Below are 24,965 nucleotides of genomic sequence, written 5' to 3'. Positions count from 1 at the left end.
GTTCCACACCCACAGGGCTAGATTCTAACTGTGTGCCTTCCAAATCCTCTCTCTGCACAGACTAACCAAGTTAGAGATAAACACTCAGTATATCCAGGCAGACAGAGGCTGGGGCTGTGTATAGAGTGCTGGGATGGGAGTCAGGGCTTCTTGGATGCTAGGTGAGCCCTTTCCTAACCGAGTCCTATCTTCAGCCTCGGCCGCTCATGGTTAGACTTTGTTCTGCACTGTCCCCATCTCCCCCCAGCCCCCAGTCTTGTGTACATTCTTGCTATAGATTATCACCCTCTTCCTGAACAGTGTACACAAAGGCATTTGGAAGCCATGTGAGGATGGATGGTTAGGGATCAAAGGAAAGCCATCCCCAAAGGGCGAGCAGGGCCTGACCATGTGTGCTTCTGTGTGGAGGACTCTGAGGCTGTAGGCATCCTCTCTCGGTGCACAGACTAACCGGGGTGAAGACAAACAGTTAGTGTATCCGGGCGGACAGAGGCTGGGGCTGTGTAAGCCTCCTGGCAGGACAGGAGTTGTTCTAAAGAGACACGTGCCCCTCCCCCTTCCCTCTTCGCTCCCTCCCCCTTCCCCCCCCCCCACTTTGGTTATCAGACCATTAAGACAACAGACCCCAAGGGATTGGCTTTTCCCTGAGATCTCAAGCTGGAGATGGGAGAGGCTGATGCTGGGAGCCAGCCAGAGGGGGGGAGCTTTTCGTCCCAGGAAGACATTCCACGGGGTTCTGAAAATTGTCAGACCACCTTGCGGGAGAGATTGGAGCTGAGACAAAGGTGAGCCAGTGATGGGCAGGACCACCGCTGGACAAGGACTGCTTAGCTATTCACACCTCGTGTGTGTGTGTGTGTGTGTGTGTGTGTGTGTGTGTGTGTGTGTGTGTAGCTATTCACACCTCGTGTGTGTGCGTGTGCGCTCGCGAGCACCAGATGACAGTAGTGCCCTGTTTTACCACTCCCTACCTTATTCCCTTGGGGCAGAGTCTGTCACTGAACTCGGAACCAAACTGGTAGCCAGCAACCCCAGAGAATCTCCTGTCTCCGTTCCCACAACCCGACAAGCAATGGGCACTGGTGTGAGCCCAGCTTTTTAAGTGGGTGCTGGGGGTCCAAGCACCCAGGGCCACATGCTAGCGTAGCAAACGCTCTTCCCCACTAAGCTATCCCTTCAGGCTTCTTGCCTTCTATTTAAACCTAAATTTCACGTCATGGCCCTGAACTCGGTGGGTCACTGGACCTCTTTGTCCCTCTTCCCAGTGTGGCCATGTAGGATAAATGTCTTTCCTCGGCATTTCACTCTTACTTGTCTAAGTGGCCCGGTCAAGCCAGGTAACAGCCATGGTTATCACCCCTTCACCTCAAGAGCCAGGTATATGATTTGGAGAGGGAGGCTTAGACCAACTAAGACTACATAGTGGACTCTAAGCTACCCCGATCTATTTAGGAAGGACCTGTGTCAGCAACCTCTAAGGACAGGATCCAGACAAGACTAAACCCAGCTCCCCGTGAATGGCCTAGTACAGCATGTGTCATCTGAAGTGCTCTGAATACCTTCCACACCTACTCAGGGTGGCAACAGCCCCTCCCCACTGTCACAACACACCTGTAACTATTGTCCCAGCACACATGTAACTGTGACCTTCATGCAGTCGTTGAACAGACTCACTGCCGAATCTGGGTTATCCTAGATGAGCTCTAAGGACCCATGAGCATTGAAAGGAAGCTGATTTTGGGTGGTTTGGCTTCCTCCCTGTTTCCTCGATGATTTCTGGAAGATCCTGGAGACTTGACCTCAGCAACTTCTGCAAGTTGGCTGTTTTGACTTCCACACACTCCAAGGTCAGATGTCTCTTTTCAACCCAAGCCGATTGGCAGGAAGTGTCTCGGTTTAGCTCACACAAAGCATACTTGATCTTGCCCGGGAAGTGTGAAGCCAAATACATTATCATTGGAGGAGACTTTCCTAACCTGACTCTCAGAATAAAAGAGGCTTTGGTTTTCTTTCCCCGGTGTTTAAACAACACACACGCACGCACGCACGCACGCACGCACGCACGCACGCACACAGACGCACGCACACAGAAAACATTACCCCCAGAAAATAGAATAACGAAAGCCAGAAAATGTCTCCAGTTGAATCAGTTGACCACACCAGGGCCCCCGCTTCCTCTCGGGAGCCTGGGATCCTCAGAAGTGTTCTGACAGAGCCCAGGGGATTTCCTAAGTGTCCTCATGACAAATAGATGGTCGCAGACATTCAAGGAGTCAAGGATCGGTTTACAGTCACTTCTCGGTGTAAATGCTGTGCGGAGGTCTGGGTTTCAGCTCATGGGGCAGAGCGCCTGCCGAAACCCTGGGTTCCGTCCCCAGCACACATAGAGCAGGCCTTGAGGTGTTCTGTAACTCTAGCACATATCCTTTCTTGCCAGAGGGTCAACGGTTCAAGGCCAGTGTCTACTGCATAGCAAGTTTGAGGTCAGACTGGGCTACAGGAGACCCTGTCTCAGAAATAAAGGCAGACAAGATGGCTTTGTGGGCAGAAGGGCTTCTTGGACAACCTGATTTTGAACCCTGGGAGCACAGGATGGAAAGACAGAGTCAGCTCCTGTAAGCTGTTCTTGGACCTCTGTAGATACACCACAGAGCATGAATAAACTCGGTTTAAGAAGAAATGTCTGGGGCTGGAGAGATGGCTCAATGTTTAAGAGCACTGGCTGCTCTTCCAGAGGTCCTGAGTTCAATTCCCAGCAAACACATGGTGGCTCACAACCATCTGTAATGAGATCTGATGTCCTGTTCTGGTGTGTCTCAAAACAGCTACAGTGTAGTAACATGAAATAAATAAATCTTTAAAAAAGAAGGAGGAGGAAGAGGGAGAGAAGAAGAGGAGGAGGAGGAGGAAGAGGAGGAGGAGGAGGAGGAGGAGGAGGAGGAGGAGGAGGAGGAGGAAGAAGAAGAAGAAGAAGAAGAAGAAGAAGAAGAAGAAGAAGAAGAAGAAGAAGAAGAAGAAGAAGAAGAAATAGAAATAGAAATAGAAATAGAAATAGAAATGTCTGGAGCTGTACAATACGTCCCACTATACAACGTTTGGGGGCAGGGCAGGGAAAGAAACCTGAAAGCTGCTATACCCAGTGAATCCAGAAAGCTGTTGCAAGCACCAGAAGCTGGGACCCAGTAGGTGGTTTCAGTTATGGACAAGGTTAGTATGGGAAGGGGTTAGGGGGGAGGGGGAAACTAGACAGGAAGCAGAGGGGAGGAGCTTAGGGGCAGAGCGAATGGAGCATTGTTCTCCCTGGGCTTCAGAAGGTCCTAGAAGCTTACAAGTTTTTTGGGACCCACCAGCTTCCCCAGCCTCCAAATACCCTGCTCCTGTTTTTCTGCCCAGTCTGTTTTCTATGCGGGAGAGGCATTGGAAAGGAACTCACCAGTTTGCAGAGTTCCCAGCAGGGGAATTAGATGCCAGAGGTTCTGAACTCAGCAGCACATTAGAGTCACCCGGGAGCTTTTAGAAAACATTTGCAGGATCGTTCCACTGCAGACCAATTACTTCCACCCTGCAGGGAGGGAGTGGGGGAGTGTCTAGGCCATAATATTTTAAAACTCCCCTGGCACCACTAAAGTCTGATCTGGGGGAAGGTTAGAACCCTGACTATTTGAAATAGGGGGTAAAACAACACTAGAAACCAGTGGATTTAATTTTTAGATGGGGAAACTGAGGCCAGGGACCTATGGCAGGAACAGACTGCAAAGGGGCTCTTCTCCCATCCAGACTGAATCTGAATGAAGGAGGGGTGGGTTCAAGGCCCTCAGGATGGAGACAGCACACAGAAATGCCACAACAGCTAGCATTAAAGAGAAGCTTCTAGATTCACCGTTGCGTTTTCATGATGCTAACATGAAGAGCTTGGTCAGGATTAGAATTTTATTGTTTGAAGCAGGATTTTTCTGTGTATCCCAGGCTGGCCTTGAACTCACTATGTCCTCTGCCTCAAGCCCCTGAGTACTTGGATGACAGATTTTTGGTGGAGATGTCTTTTGTCTCTTTTTTTATCGGGCTTCTGTTTTATTTGGTGGCGGTAGAGAATCGAACTCAGGGCCTTGGTCATAGCCTTTAACTTGGAATCACCAGCCTCAAGATGTAAGCGTAGCTGGAGTGACTGGCGTGTCTCCACTTCCTGCTCGCTTCCCTTTTCTTTCCTTCCTTTCGTTCCCTTTACTTCTGAAGTGACCTTCATCCAAAGCGCTCCTTCCTAGGACGCAGAGAGTCATGGTCCTGAAACCAGAAATTTTTGCAGATGAAACATAAAAGTTTGAAAGTGTCTGTGGGTTACGCAACTAGTCTTTCTGGCCTGCTTAGGAAACTTGCTGCAGGCGGCGAGCGCCCCCTGCTGGTAGCTCCCACGGATTCATGTGCCGCGTGCCGAGAGCCCTCTGGTGGCAGAGAGCTGTCGATGCGGAATCTAGTCATCTTCTGCGTCAGGGGGCTGCTTGGGACCAAGTTCTCAGCTGGAAATGCTTGAGAGACTTCAAGAATCATGCTCTTATTCCGGACTGATCCCAGGATCTCACGGCTTCTTGCCGCATTTCATCTAATGCATTTATTAAATAAAACTCAACACTTAGAGCAAATCGGATTTTCGGGTTGAGGATATATAACTGCAGGGGCTTGGGGAGGTCTTTAAGCAGTTTTTCAGTCCAAAGCAGCGAGTGAATATCTTTGGTTAACCTAGATTGGAGCACTGTAACAGAGTGTGACGTGCCTTCTGGCATCAGAGTTTACCAATTACAGAGCCATCACCGCTGACACATCTTGACCTTTGCACTGCCTTATGTATTTTTTCCTTGGGGGGAAGAGGGTTACATTTATTTATTTATTCATTCATTCATTATTTATAAGTGTGTGTGTGTGTGTGTGTGTGTGTTTGAGTGAAAGTCACAGGACAACATTTTAGACTCTGTTCTTTCTACCACAAGGGTTCCAGGAATGCGACTCAGATTATCATGTATCTATCTGATGAGCCACCTCATGTGCCTCTGTTTCCTCGAACCTCCGTGAGCATAGCGAGCCAGATTCTGCCTCCTCCGTCCTGAGATCCTGGCCTTGACCTGTCTTAATCTCTGGTTTTGTCTTAATCTCTTTGGTCACGTGGAGGTCACTGTTCTTGCGTGCCCAGCACTGAAATGTCACATATTGGGGTTAGGGGTGTCAATGGTCCTGAGTGCTGGGGTTGCAAGCCCTTCAGGATCAGGGTAAAAGGCAGTCAGCTAGAGTCAGCATGGCTGTGCTCTGAATCCAACCTCGAAACTCAATCACTTCCTGTTTATTAGACCCTGCCCCATTTGTGCTGCCCACCCCCACCCACATACAAACACTGGAGTACCTTTAAGACGGATGGGTCCTGCCAGAAGATCTGAGGCAGTCATGGAGGAAATCAGGAGAGAGCTTTTCTGACTCAAACAGGAGTCACCCACTCCCAGACACACTCACAGATCTCGCTTAGAAAACACAGAACAGAATGTGTCCGGTCCGCCTGAGTCACGTGCCCTACCCAGGTCCGACTCAGCCCTTGCCTGAGACTTAAGTTTTTCTGTTGTTTATTTCTCACGGGGGCGGGCAGCCCCTCCTCCTCGCTTCTTAGTGATTGAGCCTTCGGCCATCGAAGACCAAGGTGAGAGAGATTCCGGGATAGTTGATGTCATTAGGGACTGCTATTGGTCTTGTCACGATCTGTCACTATCACAGACTGGGAAATGTCCAATGGAAAGAGACCTGTCTGATGCCTGGTTCTGGAAGCTAGGGAGTCTATGATGAGGGGGTGCATGAGGGGGTGCATGTGGTCAGGACTGCGTGGTTGATGCTGAATTAGGGATCACAGCCTGTGTCCTAAGCCAGGGTCGGCCACCCAACTTCAGTAAGCGGTAAAAAGAGCCACACTTAATTATCATTAAAGCAGAAAGGGGAGATTTATTCACTGTGGACATGTCAGTCTGGTGACACCTCCACATTCACCCCAAAGGCCATCTTTGGGCTTCTGGAGCAAGATTAAAGCTTAAATAGAGGACCAGGGGTATGTATACCCAAATTGACCTGGCCAAGGTGTGGTCCTGTCTTCCAGTGACACTCCCCCGTCTGGGTTTTAGTCTCATCCTGTAAGGTGAGCTGACAAAATAGAACTATGTGAGAGGTCTTTTCCCAGGAGACATTCTCAGCTAGTCCCTCTTCCTTCTCCCAGTGTGAGATTCCTGGGGAAATTCTAATTTGGGGAATGAGGGTTCATTGTCTCATTAGTCTGACAGTCAAACTGACAAACAAGAGTCTCTTTAGGAAACCTGGCGAATCTGTGAGTTCGAGGCGAGCCTGGTCTACAGAGTGAGTTCCAGGACAGCCAGAGCTACATAGAGAGGCCTTGCCTCAAACAAACAAACAAACAAATAAACTTTATTTCTTTTGGGTCAATCCCGTGCTGCTTCAACCCTGGACTAAGGTGGAAAGGCAAGAGGGTGCTTCGGAGACAAGACATACCAGCTGTGTGATGCACATCTGTCATTCCAGCGACTCATAGGCAGGCAGACAGACAGACAGACAGACAGACAGACACAGAAACAGATCGAGACAGACAGAGAGAAGGGGAAGAAAGGAGAGGAGACAGAGAAGAAATGATGAAGGAAAAGAAAAGCTGAACATGATGGTGTTCTTCTGTAAAGCCAGCATTTAGGAGACTGAGGCAGGAGGATCACCAGTTTTAGCCTCGGCCACAGGGTGAGACTTTGACTCAAAAAACAAATAGATCAACCAGTCAATGTGTGCGTGTGTGTGTGCGTGTGCGCATGTGTGTATGTATCATATATGTAATTACTTGATCCCAAGCAGCTGGTTTTAGCCATAGGCCACATTGGGTCACAGCCCCTCTAGCTGCTCTGAGGAGTCTCACAGATGATGCCCTCAACCCTGGAGCCTTTCTTTCTCTTTTTACAGCTCATACAGGAGCCAAGTATTATCTGCAACACACACACACACACACACACACACACACACACACAGTATACATATGTTCATATATATTGCTTCACATTGTAAAACCACTCTTAAAGTAACCAGAGAGCTCAACCACATGGTGTGGTATGGTGTGTGTGTGTGTGTGTGTGTGTGTGTGTGTGTGTGTGTGTGTATACTTCTCAGTCATTAAAATTAAAAGAGGATGAGGTTAGGCTGTTTTCAGGGAAATGGATGGGACTGGAAATCAAGTCAAGCAAAATCAACCAAATGGAGAAAGGCAAACATCACTCTTTTATCTCCTGTGTGGAGTCCTGACAAAAAGAAGACAAAACCGCAGAGCTGGGGAGACGGCTCTGTTAAGGGGTGTGCTTGCTTCGTACACCCGGGGACCTGAGTTCAGATCCCCAGCACCTGTGTATGAAGTCAGGGGTGGGGGTGCACACCTTTAACCTCAGCACCGGGAGGTGGGGACGGACAGGTTCCTGGGGTTCAATGGCTAGGGGTTATAGCTGAAATGGTGAGCCCCAGCTCTAGTAGGGATGTTAATGGATGAGACCCCAATCACGCACAGTGGCCACTGGGCACCTTATCTATCCTTCCATCTCTGTTCTGAATAAACTATGTGGCCTGAATTTTTGTCTCGGCCTCAGTGTCTGTCGCAGGGAAACCAAACTCCAGGAGACTGTATTTGCTTTTCACTCTGGTAGGTGGGTCTGCAGTACTGTCCTGTTTTGCAGGGGGGATCTCAGGTTTTAGCCACGAGCCACGTTAGGTCACAGCCCTTCTAGCTGCTGTGAGGAGTCTCACAGATGACGTCCCCAACCCTCGAGTCTTTCTCTTTTTACAGCTCTCAGGGGAGCCAAGCCTCATCTGACACCCCTCACCATTAACCTTACCCTAACATTTCCAGACAAACAGCCCCGAAGGCAGAAGAGTCGTCACACAGTAAAGGGGCTTGTTCCCTTACCTAGGATGCCCCCTTATCCGGGAATACCCACAGGACGTATTATGTACCTGCTTCAACCAGAAATAAAAGAAAGCCCCCTCAGTCTGGTTACATGGTGTCAGGTCCCCCACTCATTTCCTTTAGGCAAGACACCTTTTCCCTCCCTCCCCATTACACTCAAGAGACCTTCAAAGGACTAACTCTGCTCCCTTGCTCCAGTGTGGTAAAGCTGTTCCCTCACCAGGTTGCCCTGCCCAGCTCTCTAATCAACTCCAGGCGTCAACCTGCGCTCTCGCTTGCGTGCTCTCGGTCTCTCTCGCTCTCTCGCTTGCTCTCTCTCTCTCTCTCTCTCTCTCTCTCTCTCTTCTCTCTCTTCTCTCCCTCCCTCCCTTCCTCCTTCCCTCCCTCCCCCTCCCTTCCTCCCTCTCTCTCTCTCTCTCTCTCTCTCTCTCTCTCTCTCTCTCTCTCTCTCTCTCTCTCTCTCCTCTCCCTCCCTCCCTCCCTCTCTCTCCCTCCCTCTCCCTCCCTCCCTCCCTCTCTCTCCCTCCCTCCCTCCCTCTCCTCCTCACCCCCTCTCTGGGTTCAATAAGTCACTAAGCCTGCTCAGCCTGGCCTTAAACCGTAGACCCTAAGGGCCCCTCAATCCAGGAATAAATGCCACAGCAGTGACATCTAGTGGACAAAAGACACATCGTCCTTGAGAGGAGGTTCCAGGAATCTCGGTTTGGGGGTGAGGACCTGACAACCTGGTAGGATCCTCAGGCTCTGGGTTCTCTTTTCATTTAGCATTTACTTTAGGAAATACTTGGCTGCAGACAGGTAGAAAGTCAGAGCTCACCCTGGGGTGGAAAGCAACTAGTCACTCCCAGGTAGGTATGTCTTAAGAGCTACAGCGGCGGGGTTGGGGATTTAGCTCAGTGGTAGAGCGCTTGCCTAGCAAGTGCAAGGCCCTGGGTTCGGTCCCCAGCTCCAAAAAAAAAAAAAAAAAAAAAAAGGGGGAAAAAAAAAAAGAGCTACAGCGTCAATTCTGTCCATAACAAAGGCTGCTCTGGTTTGGGCAAAGCAGGTGTGAGGATAGTGGGAACAGTTAATTCCCTCCCTCCAACGTGGTCCAAGGATGAAGGATTCTCTGATCTGTCTGGGGCAGAATCCTTTGCAGCCAAAGTATAGCAGGCACGCAGGCAGGCAGGCAGGCAGGCAGGCAGGCAGGCAGGCAGGTAACCAAAGCTCACCTTCACAGGACAGCTGTCTGCATGCATGTCTGATATCCCAGAACAGTGGCTACCACGTCTAAGGGAAAACCGACACCTGTAAGACCAAGGGAGTGTAATACCGAAGTAAGAAGAACGTACTGTGGAAACCATGTGTCACAGAGGAAATGCTCCTCTCTAGTGGCCTCAAACTGGTCTTTGTCATCTGTACAAAGTACTCGGTTTCATCATGACATGGAAAAGTGGACTTCGATCATCTTTACCTCCATTTACGACGGAAGATTAGAGGGACATGCATAGGGAAATGGTAAGCGAGTCTCCTGAGATGGCCGCTTCTTGTTCTCGAAAGGCATTGTGGGAAGAAACTAGCAGGAAGTCGCAGGGACCGTGTCTAAGCAGGAACAAGAGGAAGGAGGAGCCCAGGGGACCTGTGAAATACCTGAGCCAGTATCAGTTTAGGAGACTTCCACCCCAAAGGGATAAAACTGTAACTTTCCCTCTCTTGGTGGCTTAGTCTTCCGTCTTTCCTGGTCATCTAATTCTTTGTTTACATCAAGGAATGAGTCCAGTGATACATTAGACAATTGCCAGCACTCAGTCACATGACCCACACTTGTTCCAATCCCTGGATCCCCCTCGTCCCTTTCAAATTGTTCCCCTTTTACTTGTGAAGCTGCGAGTGCACGTTTGTATGTGTGTGTGTGTGTGTGTATGTGTGTGTGTGTGTGTGAGTGTGTGTGTGTGTGTGTGTGTGTGTGGTGTGTGCTCAGGCACCCGTGTGTGCATGCGGGCATGCACACATATGGAGACCGAAAGTTGAAATCCAGTGTCTCCCTCAATCACACAAAGTGGCCAAAATCCTGGACTGAAATGCCTTAAGAGAAGAAGGGTTCTAGTCCATCATGGAGAACAAAGTGACACAGAGTCGCTCACGCTCCGTGGTGGGAGCATGTTATATAGCTGTTCACGCTGAGGGGGTTCAGGAAGTTAGAATCTGAAGCCGGAAAATGACCTTCAATGGCCCACCCCACAGTCAAACCTACTTCTTTCCTACCAGGCCCCACCTCATAAAGCCATGCTTCTCAACCCTTTGGGGGTCCCATATCAGAGATTTACATTCGAACCCATAACAGTAGCAAGATGGCAGTTATGAAGTAGTAAAGAAATAATGTTATGGTTGGGGGTCACCACAGAGTGAGGTACTGTATTAAAGGAGCTAAGCATTCAGCAGGTCAAGAACCAGCGAACTAGCGGCTCCACAGCTTGCCAGAAGAGCGCCACCTGCTGGAGAATATGTATACATACAACACGAGCTGCAGTGGGCGTTTCAGATTCAAATGCTCACAGCTGGTCTGGCTTAGCATTCTTTCTGCTACATCTGCTGGCCCTCGTGGTATGGCTGAGCAGGTTAAGCCTGAGTGTAATCCCCGGGGACCCATAGAAAGGTGGAAGGGGAGAGCACCGACTCCTGTAGATTGCCCTCTGATTCCCACATATATTCTCTGGCCTGCGTATGCTGATGCACATACCGTTAAGTTAAAAAAAAAAGTTTGTTTTCAAACGTTAAAGGTGGATTTTATTTTTGTGTCATTTGAGGGGATTTGTTTTTCGTATGAGAGCAGGTACCCAAGGACACCAGAAGAGGGCTGGAGTTACAAGCAATCGTGAGCTCCTTGATGTGGGTGCTGGAACCCCAACTTGGGTCCTCTGGAAGAGTAGCAAGTTTTCTTAGTCACTGAGCCATCTGTCCAGGCCCCTGTGTGAGTTCATATGCCTTTCTTTATATGATAAAAGATGTACCAAGTATATTGTGTGTGGGGTTTTTAGAGTTATTTTTATCATCATCATCATCATCATCATCATCATCATCATCATCATCATCATCATCATCATTTTGAGACAAAGTCTTTCTATGTAGCCCTGGCTGCCCTGGAACTCACTATGTAGACCAAGTTGATCTTAAACTCACTGCTTCTGATGCAGAATGCTAGGTAGGATTAAACTCATGCACCACCATGATTGGCTAGATTTATTTTTATTTTATTTTAATTGTGTTTATGTCTGTCTGTGGAGTATGAGTTTGGGTGGTCATGGAGACCAGAGGCATAGCTTCCCTCTAGAGCTGGAGATTCAGGAAGCTGTGAACTTCCAGATGTGGGGCTGGGAATGGAACTTGGGTTTTGTGCAAGGGCAGTACGTGCTCCTAACCACTGAACCATCTCTCCCAGGACTTAGGTGTTTTCACGTAAACATATGCATATCTAAAATGTTTTTTCTAAGAAAGGGCCAATAGACATTTTTAAATGAAAATATGTATTTTGTGGGCTTACTTTATACATGTCTAAAATGTTTTTCTAAGAAGGCGCTTTATAGACATCAACAGACTCCCAAAGGGTCTAGGTATGGAAAAGGTTAAAAATGTTTGACAATACCTGGAGAGAGGGCTGGATTGGTAAAGTGCCTACTGTGCAAACCTGAGGACCTGAGGTGTGCCCAGCACCCACATAAAAAGGGGGGCACAGTAGCCTATATTTGGAACTTATCCCTGGAAGACAGAGGTACCGAGGTAGGAGGATCCCTGGGACACGCTGGGCAGTCCGCTCAACCTAATCTGTTAGCTCCAGATTCAATAAGACACTAACTCAAATCAGTTGGAGGGGCTGGAGAGATGGCTCAGTGGGTAAGGTATCTTGCTGTATGAGCATGAGGACCTGAGTTCGGATCCCAGCCCCTACCGAAAAAGCCTGATGTGGCCACTCATAGTCCCAGTGTTGTGGGAGCAGAGACAAGGAGATCATTGGGGGCTTGCTGACTGCTGGCTTCACTCGAGCGAGAGTCAGGATCACACATCGAGAGAGATCCTGTCTTAAGTAAAACAGAAAGCAGAGAGAGATAGAGAAGGACACCCAACATCTTCTACTGGATTTTTATACCTGCACCTACACGCACATACAACACATGCACATATATACATATACACCATAAACACCCATATATAACACCATATATAACACCCATGCACATTAAAACCATAAAATGAACAGCAATAGAGCTTCCTCTATTAGACACTCCATATCAACCTCTGGCCTCCAGACATGCGTACACCCTCATAAAAACATGCACACGTGAACGCGCGCGCGCGCACGCATGCACGCACCCCCCACCCCACCCCACACACCACACACTTATGCTTGGAAGGTTCACATAAATGGCCAGAGGTCCAAGGTCAGCCCAGCCAGAGTCCCAGATCATCTGGTTCCCCACAGATCATCCCCTTCCCAAACCTGTCCCATCCTGGAGGTCTCACTCCAGCAAACATCACAACCATCATGCTTTCTTCGAGAACAATTCGAGATAATTTTCGTTCTTAACTTGCAACGCTATAACTCTCCACAGTCACAAAGTTCTCAGGAGTCAGTCGGCCTGCAGGATCTTCAACACAGAGGCAGCTTCCTCAGTGAACTTCAGTTCCCAGAGACTGAAAATGAGTAGAACTGAAATGATTACAATACGTGTAGCCTACGGGAAGGGACACCATTAGGAGGTGTGGCCTTGCTGGAGGAAGTGTGGGCGGAGTTTGAGGGCTCTGAGACTCAAGCTCCGCCCAAGCGGAAGATAGTCTTCTGACTTCCTTCAGATCAAGAGGTAGAACTCTCTGCTCCTCCACCACCGTTTTGGCCTGTACGCTGCCTTGCTTCCTGCCATGATGACAATGGACTGAACTTCTGAAACTAAGCCAGCCCCAGTTAAATGTCCTTTTTAAGAGTTCCCTTGGTCATGTTGTCTCTTCACAGCAATGAAGCCCTGACTAAAATAATAATTGGAAAGAGCTGTGTCTAGTCCGATGGGTTTTTAGTCTCAGCTTCTCCTGTTCAGAAGGCAGGAAAATAAAAAGTTCAAAGCCAGGGACCGGACGGATGGCCCAGCAGTTAAAAGAGGAAAGGGAACCACAGAGATCAAATTCACATGCCAGCAGGGGGCTCCAGAGACCCACTCTTAGACTTTCCTTGGCAGCCTTTCAGCTAGCATCTCTCCAGAAGCACGGTCCTCTGATTTCCAAGAAGAGCCCCTAGAAAGGAAGGTTGCGTGCCGCCTCGACATTTTATACTGCACCATAGTCCTTGGTACCCTTCAAACTGAATCCCACATCGGAGTCAGACTCAGCATCCGGTCCTGTGCTTAGCTTATGCTGCTGGCGGGTCTTAGAGGAAGTGGTCGAAAGTGACAGGAATGGCCTACAAGGGGGAGACAGCCTTTCCGCCTTGGTAGATTTGCCCTGGGAAGGAAGTTGGCTTTTCCCAGGCTGCTTTATCTGCACCACTTCCTCCTAATTCTCTCTTTTAGTTGCTTCCCTTTTCCTTTCCCTACTCTCTTCCCCGTTTCTCTTCCTTCCTGTTCTTTCTTCCTCTCCTCCCTTCTTCTTTCTCTCTTCTATCCCCCTCTCCCCTCCCCTCCCCTGCCCTCCCTTCTCCTCCTTCCTTTCCTCCAGTGTTAGGGATGGACTTGAAAACCTCCCACAAATCAAACATTCTACCACCGAGTTCCATCACCAGCCCTCTTCTTTCTTTTTCTTTTGAGACAGAGTCTAACCGAGTTGCCCAGGCTGGTCTTGAACTTACTGTGCAGCCAAAGCTGTCTTGTCTTTGTCTGTCTCTCTCTGTCTCTTTCCCCTCTCTCTCCCCTCTCCTCTTCCTTCTCTGTTCATCACACACACACACACACACACACACACACACACACACACACACAATCTTGAGCCCCTACCCTACCTGTCTCTAACAAAGTTCCTTCTAGCTCACAGCTCACCCTCTGTGGATCATCAATTTCATCCTGTGGTGCAGGGTAAAATGAGGAGGTGGTTCTCAGCCTTCCTTTCTAGGAGCTCTTCTTGGAAACCAGAGGACCATGCTCCAGGAGGGGTGCTTAACCTGCTAAGGGTGGCTTCAGTGGCCATTGAGATTTTGGGGAGCTTAACCCTCAAAGTCCATCTTACTAGGCTCTGTCATTCTCAGAGACACCCCAGTATTCCAGTATAATTTCTGGCAATTGAATGAAAGCTCTGGAATGCACTGCTTAGCAGATCAGCTCCCACTGTCCTCAAAGCTAAGGATGGCATCAGACCTATGGCTTTGGTCTCATCCACCCCACCCCTGTCCTCATCAACACATTCGGCAACGTCACTGATTTATGACTGTCTTTTGTCTGATAGCTAGAAAAGCTTAGGCAATGACTTTCATGGCAGCAGTGGCATGAACATGCCATCCAGTCAACTTGGAACTCTTGGCAGTGCAGCTGGTGATCCCCCAGGATCCTCCTGTTCCCACCTCCCCAGCTCTGGGGATGACAAACTCACACCACCATACCCTGCTTCTTATCTGTGTTTTAGGGATGGAATTCAGGCCCTCAAGAACCTTACCAGCTGTTCTAGCTTGCTTCTCTGTTGCTGTGCTCAAACACTGAGCAGAAGCAACTTGGGAAGAAAAAGGTTTCATTGACTTAGAGCTCACAGTCCGTACTCTAGGGAGACAGGCAGGAATTCAAGGCAGGAACAGAAACAGAGCATGCTTGCTGGCTTTCTCCGCCTGCATGCCTTTCTTTCTTTGAGCATTTCTTTGAAAGTTTTCAGTTTTTATTTACTTGATGCCTGTGCGTTAACACTCACGACTACATGTTTTCTGTGTACCCCTTCAGTGTCTGGTGCCTACAGAGGTCCGAGGAGGGCGTGAGCTCCCCTGGAACTAGAATTAGGCAGCTGTGGGTCATCGTGTGGCTGATGAGGAGTGAGCCTGAGTCCTTGGAGGAGCAGTCAGTACTCCAGCCCAGTCAGCCTGCTTTCTAAACAACACAAGATTATTTACCCGGGGATGGCAAAGCCCAGAGAATGCTAGGCTCTCCCACGAGAAAGTTCCCACTCCAGACTTGCCTACCAGATAACGAAATGGAGGTATTCTCTTTATTGCGGTTCTCTCTTCCCGGAAGAGTCTAGCTTGGGTCCAGTCAACAAAAGACAAATACGTTAACTGAGCCATCCCTCCAGCCAGAGAGTGGAGGCTGCACCGTTAAGTGTGTTTATTTCAAAGGAACATTGTCAGATAGAACCTCCCAGAGTCTGCCTGCCTCACTCCCTCTTCTCAATACCTCATGGCCATTTTCACCCCAAGATGTGACAGGTTATTTCTCCTGGTGACACTGTTGCTGTGTTGGTCTGTGTGTGTTTGTACGTATACCGCAGGGCATCTGCATCTTGACACAATTGCTTAACGGTACAGTATGAAAATTTATCCCGTTCCCTTAAGCAACACATCTTCACACCATCCTTCACCATGCGCTAGACAGATCATAGGGACTCGATAAATATATGTTCAAACCATTGTGGGAAAGTCAGGAGGGGGGAGAGTCATTTTCATGGCAGGGAGGAAACTCTGGTGCTATTGGTTGCCACCAGATCCATGGCATAAGCAGCAACTGTTTTCAGAGAGGCACGATGCAGGCAGGCGAAATTAACGCTACTGATCTGAATTCTCTTGGCAGCGTGGAGATGTTTGTATTTACCTATAAATTTATTTTTTTTCATTTTTAAAAAATGTTTTCTTACGTTTATCACAAAATAATCGATATGACCTTTATAAAAATGATTTCTTTTTCAGATTTTACATGCATTTTTTCTTGAACTGCATCATCTGTTGCATCACCTAGAAATGGAGTTACAGACGGCACGAGCGGCCTTGTGGGTGCTGAGAATCGGAAGAGCAGCCAGTCCCCTAAACCTAGGCGCTACCTCTCTAGACTCCATCTCTGAAATAGGATGTTCTTTTTTTTTTTTTCAGTTACTACTGTACTTTATTGTGTTCAACCAAATCACCATGTTACAAAAATAGCAAGCTGCCATAATAAAAAAATAAGGCTCCTCTATCCAGCACCAGATAGCATCATTTTACTTTCAAGCCTAGAAATTGCACACTTGTATATAAACCAACCGAAGATGAGGATTGAGAGTTCATCTTGGTGGATTTTTCCTTTGATGAATATGAAGTGTCCTTCCTTATCTTTTTTGATGACTTTTAATTGAAAATTGATTTTATTTGATATTAGAATGGCTACTCCAGCTTGCTTCTTCTGACCATTTGCTTGGAAAGTTGTTTTCCAGCCTTTCACTCTGAGGTAGTGTCTGTCTTTGTCTCTAAGGTGTGTTTCCTGTAGGCAGCAGAATGCAGGGTCCTCATTGCGTATCCAGTTTGTTAATCTATGTCTTTTTATTGGGGAGTTGAGGCCATTGATGTTGAGAGATATTAAGGAATAGTGATTATTGCTTCCTGTTATATTTATATTTGGATGTGAGGTTATGTTTGTGTGCTTTTCTTCTCTTTGTTTTGTTGCCAAGACGATTAGTTTCTTGCTTCTTCTAGGGTATAGCTTGCCTCCTTATGTTGGGCTTTACCCTTTATTATCCTTTGTAGTGCTGGATTTGTAGAAAGATATTGTGTAAATTTGGCTTTGTCATGGAATATCTTGGTTTCTCCATCTATGTTAATTGAGAGTTTTGCAGGATACAGTAACCTGGGCTGGCATTTGTGTTCTCTTAGGGTCTGTATGACATCTGTCCAGGATCTTCTGGCCTTCATAGTTTCTGGCGAAAAGTCTGGTGTGATTCTGATAGGTCTGCCTTTATATGTTACTTGACCTTTTCCCCTTACTGCTTTTAATATTCTTTCTTTATTTTGTGTGTTTGGTGTTTTGACTATTATGTGACGGGAGGTGTTTCTTTTCTGGTCCAATCTATTTGGAGTTCTGTAGGCTTCTTGTATGCCTATGGGTATCACTTTTTTTAGGTTAGGGAATTTTTCTTCTATGATTTTGTTGAAGATATTTACTGGTCCTTTGAGCTGGGAGTCTTCACTCTCTTCTATACCTATTATCCTTAGGTTTGATCTTCTCATTGAGTCCTGGATTTCCTGTATGTTTTGGACCAGTAGCTTTTTCTGCTTTACATTATCTTTGACAGTTGAGTCAATGATTTCTATGGAATCTTCTGCTCCCGAGATTCTCTCTTCCATCTCTTGTATTCTGTTGGTGAAGCTTGTATCTACAGCTCCTTGTCTTTTCTTTTGATTTTCTATGTCCAGGGTTGTTTCCATGTGTTCTTTCTTGATTGCTTCTATTTCCATTTTTAATTCCTTCAACTGTTTGATTGTGTTTTCCTGGAATTCTTTCAGGGATTTTTGTGTCTCCTCTCTATGGGTTTCTACTTGTTTATTTATGTTTTCCTGGAATTCTTTCAGGCATTTTTGCGATTCCTCTCTGTAGGCTTCTACTTGTTCTCTAAGGGAGTTCTCCACGTCTTTCTTGATGTCCTCCAGCATCATGATCAAATACGATTTTGAAACTAGATCTTGCTTTTCTGGTGTGTTTGGATATTCCGTGTTTGCTTTGGTGGGAGAATTGGGCTCTGATGATGCCATGTAGTCTTGGTTTCTGTTGCTTGGGTTCCTGCGCTTGCCTCTCGCCATCAGATTATCTCTAGTGTTACTTTGTTCTGCTATTTCTGACCGTGGCTAGACTGTCCTATAAGCCTGTGTGTCAGGAGTGCTGTAGACCTGTTTTCCTGTTTTCTTTCAGCCAGTTATGGGGACAGAGTGTTCTGCTTTCGGGCCTGTAGTTTTTCCTCTCTACAGGTCTTCAGCTGTTCCTGTGGGCCTGTGTCTTGAGTTCACCAGGCAGGTTTCTTGCAGGGGAAAAGTTGGTCCTACCTGTGGTTCCAAGGCTCAAGTTTGCTCGTGGGGTACTGCCTAAGTCCTCTCCGAGGCGGCAGCAACCGGGAAGATCTGCGCCGCTCTTTCCAGGAGCCTCCGTGCACCAGGGTTCCAGATGGCGTTTGGTGTTTTCCTCTGGCGTCTGGATGTGCGCAGAGTGCAGTCTCTTCTGGTTTCCCAGGCGTGTCTGCCTCTCTGAAGGTTTAGCTCTCCCTCCCACGGGATTTGGGTGCAGAGAACTGTTTATCCAGTCTGTTTCCTTCAGGTTCCGGCGGTGTCTCAGGTGCAGGGGTCCTGCCGCTCCTGGGCCCTCCCCTACGGGAACCCAGAGGCCTTATACAGTTGCCTCTTGGGCCAGGGATGTGGGTAGGGGTGGGCAGTGTTGGTGGTCTCCTCTGCTCTGCAGCCTCAGGAGTGCCCACCTGACCAGGTGGTGAGGTCTCTCTCCCACGGGGTTTGGGAGCAGAGAGCTGCTGCGGGCCGGGATCCGCAGGTCTAAATTTATTTTTTTATTTGACAGCTGTCATAGACCAAGGAGTGGAAGCTGTCTTATAAGTAATGTTCAACCCTGAAGATCTGTGAGTTATTTATTTATTTGTTTGTTTATTTATTTATTTATTTATTTATTGTAGGTTGATGTCATTTTGCAGGTGAAGGCAGGTACAGGATTAGAACAAAGCCTGTCATTGGATGAGAAGGAAGGATGGACAGGAGAAAAGTTTTAGAGAGGGAGCGAGGTGAGGGGGCAGCTGAGAGAACATGGAGGTGGATGTTAAGATCTCTCCCTGCACATTTACGGGTTGTTATGAATATTCTTAAGGGATGGATGTGTACAGGATTTTGTGTGTCTAGATGAGCAAACTATATCTTACCTAGGTGGGCGGTTGATATCCTTACCCATTGGTTGTCAGCTAATTGTGTGGATGGATTGTACATTGAGCGTTTTAACACATAAATCTGGTCGTTGGGTTCCAGTTTGCCGATAATGACTTCACTGGGTAGTTGGGAGTGTGAGCAGAGTCCGTGACAGGAAGCCGTGCTGGACTGTAGAATGCTTGGGGCTAGCGGCCCTCGGAACACGGTGTGAGTCTCAGGCGTGGTAACCACCACCAAGGGGACAGTGTGTGAAAGCAGACAAGAAGCTAGAGCGCGCAGATCCCATGCAGAGTGAGAACTCTTGGGAACCAGGACGTGTGTGCTTTTTAAATTTTACAGCCAACAATTCATTCATTCATTCTAGAGCCCACCTGTACAATGGAGAATAATCACATGAAGTGAACTAAGCCAGTGTCGGGGAGCTAGCATGTCCTACCTCATCTATGCTTCTAGGTTCTATATCTCACATAAAAAATCATGTATGAACATATCTCAGAGGCTTTTCTTTACATTTATAGATGTGTTTTGTGTGTGTGGGTTGGGGGGAGTGATGCTTGTAACACAGAGCACGTGTGGAGTCAGAATACTACGTTCACATGGTCTCTTTTCCACCATGTGGGTTCTGGGAATCAAATTGAGATCAGTAGGCGTATTGGCAATTACGCTTACAAATTCTTCACCCTGGTCACCCCTCCCCTTACACCTCCCTTGGGTACCAACCTACCCTGGCACATCTAGTCCCAGCAGGACTAAGCACCTCCTTTCCCAGGGAGACCCAACCAGGCAGTCCAGGTAGGGAAGGGGATCCAATGGCAGGCAACATAGTCAGAGACAGCCCCTGCTCCAATTGTTAGGGGACTTACATGCAGACCAAGGTGCACATCTGCTACAAATGGGGGTGGGGCGGGATTAGATCCAGCCTCTGTGTGTTATTTGGTTGGTGGTTCAGTCTCTGTGATCCCCCATAAGCCCAGGTTAGATGACTCTGTAGGTCTTCTTGTGGCGTTCTTGACACCTCTGGCTCACTGAATTCTATCCCCTACTCTTCCACAAGACTCCCTGAGCTCTGCCTTGTTTAGCCTGTGGGTCCCTGCATCTGTTTCCATCCGCTGCTGGACAGAGCCTCTCAGAAGACAGCTATGCTAGGCTCCTGTCTGCAAGCATAGCAGAGGATCATTGATAGTGTCAGGGGTTGGCTCTCCGCCATGGCTTGGGTGTCAGTTGAGGGACTGGCTGTTCCCTAGTCTCTGCTCCAACTTTATCTCCGCACATCTTGTAGGCTGGACACTATTGTCTGTTGAAGGTTTTGTGGGTGAGTCTATGTCCTCCTCCTCCTACTGGAAGTCCTGTCTGGCTATAGGAGGTGGCCACTACAGCCTCTATACCCCCGGTGGTAGGAATCTCAGTTAGGGTCACCCCCATAGACTCCCTGTAGCCTCCTCTGTCCCAGGTCTCCAGCTTGTCCCAAAGATGCCCCCCTCCGATTTCCATCCCCACTCCCAGGCCTCTCCTAACCCCACCTCACATCTGATCGACATCCTTGTTCCCCTCCTTACCCTCTCTCTCACCCCGTTCTCCATCTACCTCTGATGACTGTTTTGTTTCCCTTCTGTGTGAGAGTCAGATATCTTCTCTTGAGACCTCCTCATTACCCAGCTGCCTTGGGTCTGTGGATTGTAGCATGGGTATCCTGCACTTTATGGCTAATGTCCGATTATAAGTGAGCACATACCCTCCTGTATGTCTTCCTGAGTCTGAGTTACCACACTCAGGGCAATATTCTCAAGTTCCATCCATTTGCCTGCAAATTTCATGATGTCTTTGTTTTGAATAACTGAATAGTATTCCACTGTGCAGATATGCCACATTTTCTTTATCCATTCTTCAATTAAGGGACATCTAGGTTTTCCAGTTTCTGGCTATTATGAATAAAGCTGCCATGAACATGGTTGAGCAAGTGTCCCTGTGGCATGGTGGGGCATCTTTTTCGTATATGCCCAAGAGTGGTATAGCTGAGTCTTGAGGTAGAACTATTCCCAGTTTTCTGAGAAACCACCCAATTGATTTCCAAAGTGATCACACAAGTGATCCCCACCCCCAAGAACAGAGGAGTGTTCCCCTTGGTCCACATCCTCACCAACATGTGCTGTCACCTGAGATTTTGATCTTAGCCACTCTGCGTAAGATGGGGTCTCGGAGTCATTTTGATTTGCATTTCTCTGATGACTAAGGACATCGAACACTTCTTGAAGTGCTTCTCATCTATTCAAGATTCCTCTGTTGAGAATTCTCCTTTTGGCTCTGTACCCCATTTTTTATTTGGGTTATTTGGTTTGGTGGTGTCTAACTTCTTGAGCTCTTTATATATTTTGGATATTAGTCATCTGTAGGATATAGGGTTGGTGAAGATCTCCTCCCAATCTGTAGGCTGCTGTATTGTCCTATTGACAGTGTCCTTTGCCTTACAGAAGCTTTTCAATTTCATGAGGTCCCATTTATCAATTATGGATCTTAGAGCCTGAGCCAGTGATGTTCTGTTCAGGAAATTGTCTCTTGTGCCAATGCTTTCAAGGCTATTCCCCACTTTCTGTTCCATTAGATTTAGTGTGTCGAGTTTCATATCGAGGTCCTGATTGTTGGACTTGAGTTCTGTGTAGGGTGATAAATGTGGGTCTCTTCTGCATGCAGACAGCCAGTTAGACCAGCATCATTTATTGAAGATGCTTTCTTTTTTCCCATTGTATTATTTTGGCTTGTCAAAACTCAAGTGTCTGTAGGTGTGATAGTTTAGTTTATCCAAGCGTCTTTGATTCAATTCCATTGATCAACCTGTCTGTTTCTATAGCAATACCACATAGGTTTTTTAATTACTATTGCTCTGTAGTACAGCATGAGATCAGGGATGGTGATACGTCCAGAAGTTCCTTTTATTGTACAGGATTGTTTTTGCTGTTCTGGGTGTTTTGCTTTGTCTTCAGATGAAGTTGAGAATTGTTCTCTCAAGGTCTGTAAAGAGTTGTGTATTTTTACTTATGCGTAGAGGGTGGGGGATATTAGATATGTTCACGTATATGCAGTGTGCTTGGGTACCAGAAGAGGGCATCGGAGGGCATCAGATCCTTTGCAGCTGGAGTTACAGGTAGTGGTGAGCTGCCTGGTAAGGGTTCTGGGAACCAAACTCACATCCTCTTCAAGAGCAGGACCCACTTTTCACTCATGGCTAGACTCCCTCTCCAGTCCTCCTCTCAGGCCTTTCCCTGTTGGGAAACTGAGTCTAAGAAAAATCGGAATTCGTTTTAGAAAAGAAACTCCAACTAAAAACTTTTCAACAGTATCTATTTCGTCCTGAAAAAAAAATTTCCTATCCAGGACAGTCAGTCGTTTCTCCTGGGGGTGGGGTGGTGGCTAAAACAAACTGGGTACACTGAGGTGTTTGTGATCAGTAGAGTAGTTGGTCCTCCCTCCCAGGTGTAGACAACAGTTTGAAGAAGGCACATTGATCCTCGAGGTGTTTGTTCCTTTATTGCACTGCTTGTGATTGTGATAAAACATAAGACTGAAGCTTCTTAAAGTTACAAGGTTTTATCTCGGCTTGCAGCATCAGTCCATCATGGTAGGGAGGACTTAGTGGAACTCACAATGACAGAAGTAGATGGTGGTGACGCCCCTCGTGGTAAATCAGGAGAAACAAAAGCTGGGACCAGAATGGGGCTGGGCTACAAACCTCATCCTCAAGGCTCACCCCCAATGCCTCCATCCACCATGTAGATACCATGCTGGAAAGTCTCTACGACCTTCCCTAAACAATAGCTGCCTTTTGGGGATCATCAGCTGGGGAGCATGTGTTCAAATGCAATAGCCTGCGGGAGATATTTCTTGTTGAACCATAACACACACACACATGTGCTTAGTATAGCCCAGGCTGCCCTGGAGTTCACTGGGTAGCCCAGGCTGGACTTTTCGCTTTTAATCTGCCTTCATCATTCTTTCTAGTGCTGAGATTCCAGGCGGACCACACCGTGATAATATCAGATTGTGATCTTCAGTGGCTGCTTACTACTGATGGACAGAAGACGCCTTAGTACCTCGGAGGGCTGGGCAGTAAGGCACATTGCCTAAGTTCTTCTGGGCTTTGTCAACTCCCTGTCAGGAAATGCTTTCTGCCCTAAGATAACCCATCTCCAGGATATATTGGTCATACATAGGAAACATAATAGTTAATCTTGTCAACTCGACAGGGTCAGTAATCATGGTAGAAACAAACCTCTGGACCCATCTGTGAGGAGGAAGTTGCTAAGTTGAATTAATTGAGGTGAGAAGACCCGCCATGAGCGGTGTCATCCAGTGATCTAAGGTCCTGGACTGAATACAGAGGAATCGAGCTGAGCTCTGCTTCCCAACTGTGGACGCAATGGGAGCAGCTGCCTCACGCGCCTGCCACCCTGCCTTCCCTCCACGATGGACCGTATCCCCTCAAACCATGAACCAGAACGAACTCTTCCGCCCTTAAGTTGCTTTTCTCGGGTGTTTTACCACAGCATCAAGGAGAGAAACCCATACAGGGCAGGTAGAGTAGATGAGATTTTGATCTTGTGCAATAGGAGCCCTTGATAACTTATTAAGGAGTAGTGGTAACATGAGTGCGGAGTGGCAGCCCTCCTGAGTCCTGGAAACATCTACAGCACGTACAGTCCCTCTCTGGCTTCTCGTTCTACTCCTTGGCACTCGTTGCTTGAGCAGTTGGTGTTGTGGGCCAGTGTCAGTGGGGAGCGGAGAAGTCAAGCTGGAGGTAGCATATGCAAGATCCACCAGTTGGCCCCTTAAAGGGGAAGTGTAAGAGGATCTGCCCATGTTGTGTGCCTAGTCCCGCCTCCTCCCCTTCCTGGCCCATGCCAACCCAGGAACAGGGGTGTCAAGAAATCGTATCTTCTTTTATCTCTCAAATACGAGTTCTAAGGATTTCAGTTTTTAAGGTCCTTAATTTAAATGATATATATGTATGTCGGGAGTTAGGTTCATGTGCATGCAATGCCCCCAGCTGCCAGAAGAGGGCACCAGAACCCATCGAGCTGGTAGTTGTGACCTGATCGCTGATTGGTGTGGTTTGGGAACTGAACTCTGGAAGAGTTCTGGAAGAGCGACAACCACTGAACCATCTCTCCAACTCCTCAAATATGAGTTAAACAATGGGCAGAGATCATGAAATTTGTTTATTTATCACAACTTGCAGATTCTGAATACATTTGAGTGTGATTTTTACCCTTCCCACCCGCTCTCCTTGCTCTCTTCACGTTTGAGCGTAGACGAATATGTGTGTGTGTGTATGTGTACAGGTGGTGCGTGTACGCGTTGGTGTGTGGGTGCTGGGAACTGAACTCAGGTCCTGTGCCAGAGCGGCAAGCTCCCTTAACCACCGAGCCATCCCTTTAGACCCTAGGCTTTTAAACTAAAACTCCAGGCAGTCCTGAGCATGATGATGAATGCCTTTTAAACCCATCTCTCTGGAGACAGAGGTAGATGCATCACAGCAGCCACAGAGGCTGAAGATGACATCAGATTCCCTGGAACTAGAGTTGCCTGTGTGAACTGAGGCATGAGTACTGGGAACTGAAACTGGATCGTGTGTAAGAGCGGGAAGTATTCTTAACCACTGAGCAACCTCTCTGCTCTCTCTCCAGCCTCTTAAACATTCTGTTAAATTAAGTTTCTTCTTCTTCTCCTCCTCCCCCTCCCCTCCCCCCTTTCTTCCCCTCCCCCTCCCCTCCCCCTTTCTTCCCCTCCCCCTCCCCTCCCCCTCCCCTCCTCCCCTCCCCCTCCCCTCCCCCTCCTTCTTCCCCTCCCCCTCCCCTTTTCTCCCCCTCCTTCTCCTTCTCCTTCTCCTTCCTCTTCCTTCTCCTCCCTTTCTCCCCCTTCCCTCCCTCTCTGTCTCTGTCTCTGTCTCTGTCTCTGTCTCTCTCTCTCTCTCTCTCTCTCTCTCTGTGCATGTTGTATATATCTTTAATAATTCCTTTTTCTTCAAGACAGGGTTTCTCTGTGTAGCCCTGGCTTAGCCCTAGAACTTACTCTGTACACCAGGCTGTCCTCGAACTCAGAGATCCACCTGCTTTGCCTCCCAAGTGCTGGGAATAAAAGGTGTGCGCCACCACAGCCTGGCTTTAATCTCTGAAAGGAATTGCG

General features: G+C 47.8%; 1 long non-coding RNA gene across 2 annotated transcripts; it reads right to left on the bottom strand.

Annotated features, from left to right (window-relative positions):
• Positions 1-3,912: 3,912 nt before the first annotated feature.
• LOC102550645 (uncharacterized) lies at positions 3,913-9,506 on the bottom strand. 2 transcript variants are annotated; one of them, XR_015634953.1, is made up of 3 exons: positions 9,426-9,506; positions 9,184-9,259; positions 3,913-4,281 (listed from the first exon to the last, which is right to left on the bottom strand). It is a non-coding gene; the product is annotated as an uncharacterized LOC102550645 (long non-coding RNA). The 2 variants fall into 2 exon arrangements; XR_015634954.1 differs by lacking the exon at positions 9,184-9,259.
• Between the last annotated feature and the right edge of the window lie 15,459 nt (positions 9,507-24,965).

This window comes from Rattus norvegicus, chromosome 12 (genome assembly GCF_021556685.1).
Source record: "Rattus norvegicus strain SHRSP/BbbUtx chromosome 12, alternate assembly SHRSP_T2T, whole genome shotgun sequence".
NCBI lineage: Eukaryota > Metazoa > Chordata > Mammalia > Rodentia > Muridae > Rattus > Rattus norvegicus.
The sequence above is the reverse complement of the archived record's forward strand: the minus strand, read 5'-3'. Positions and strand labels throughout refer to the sequence as shown.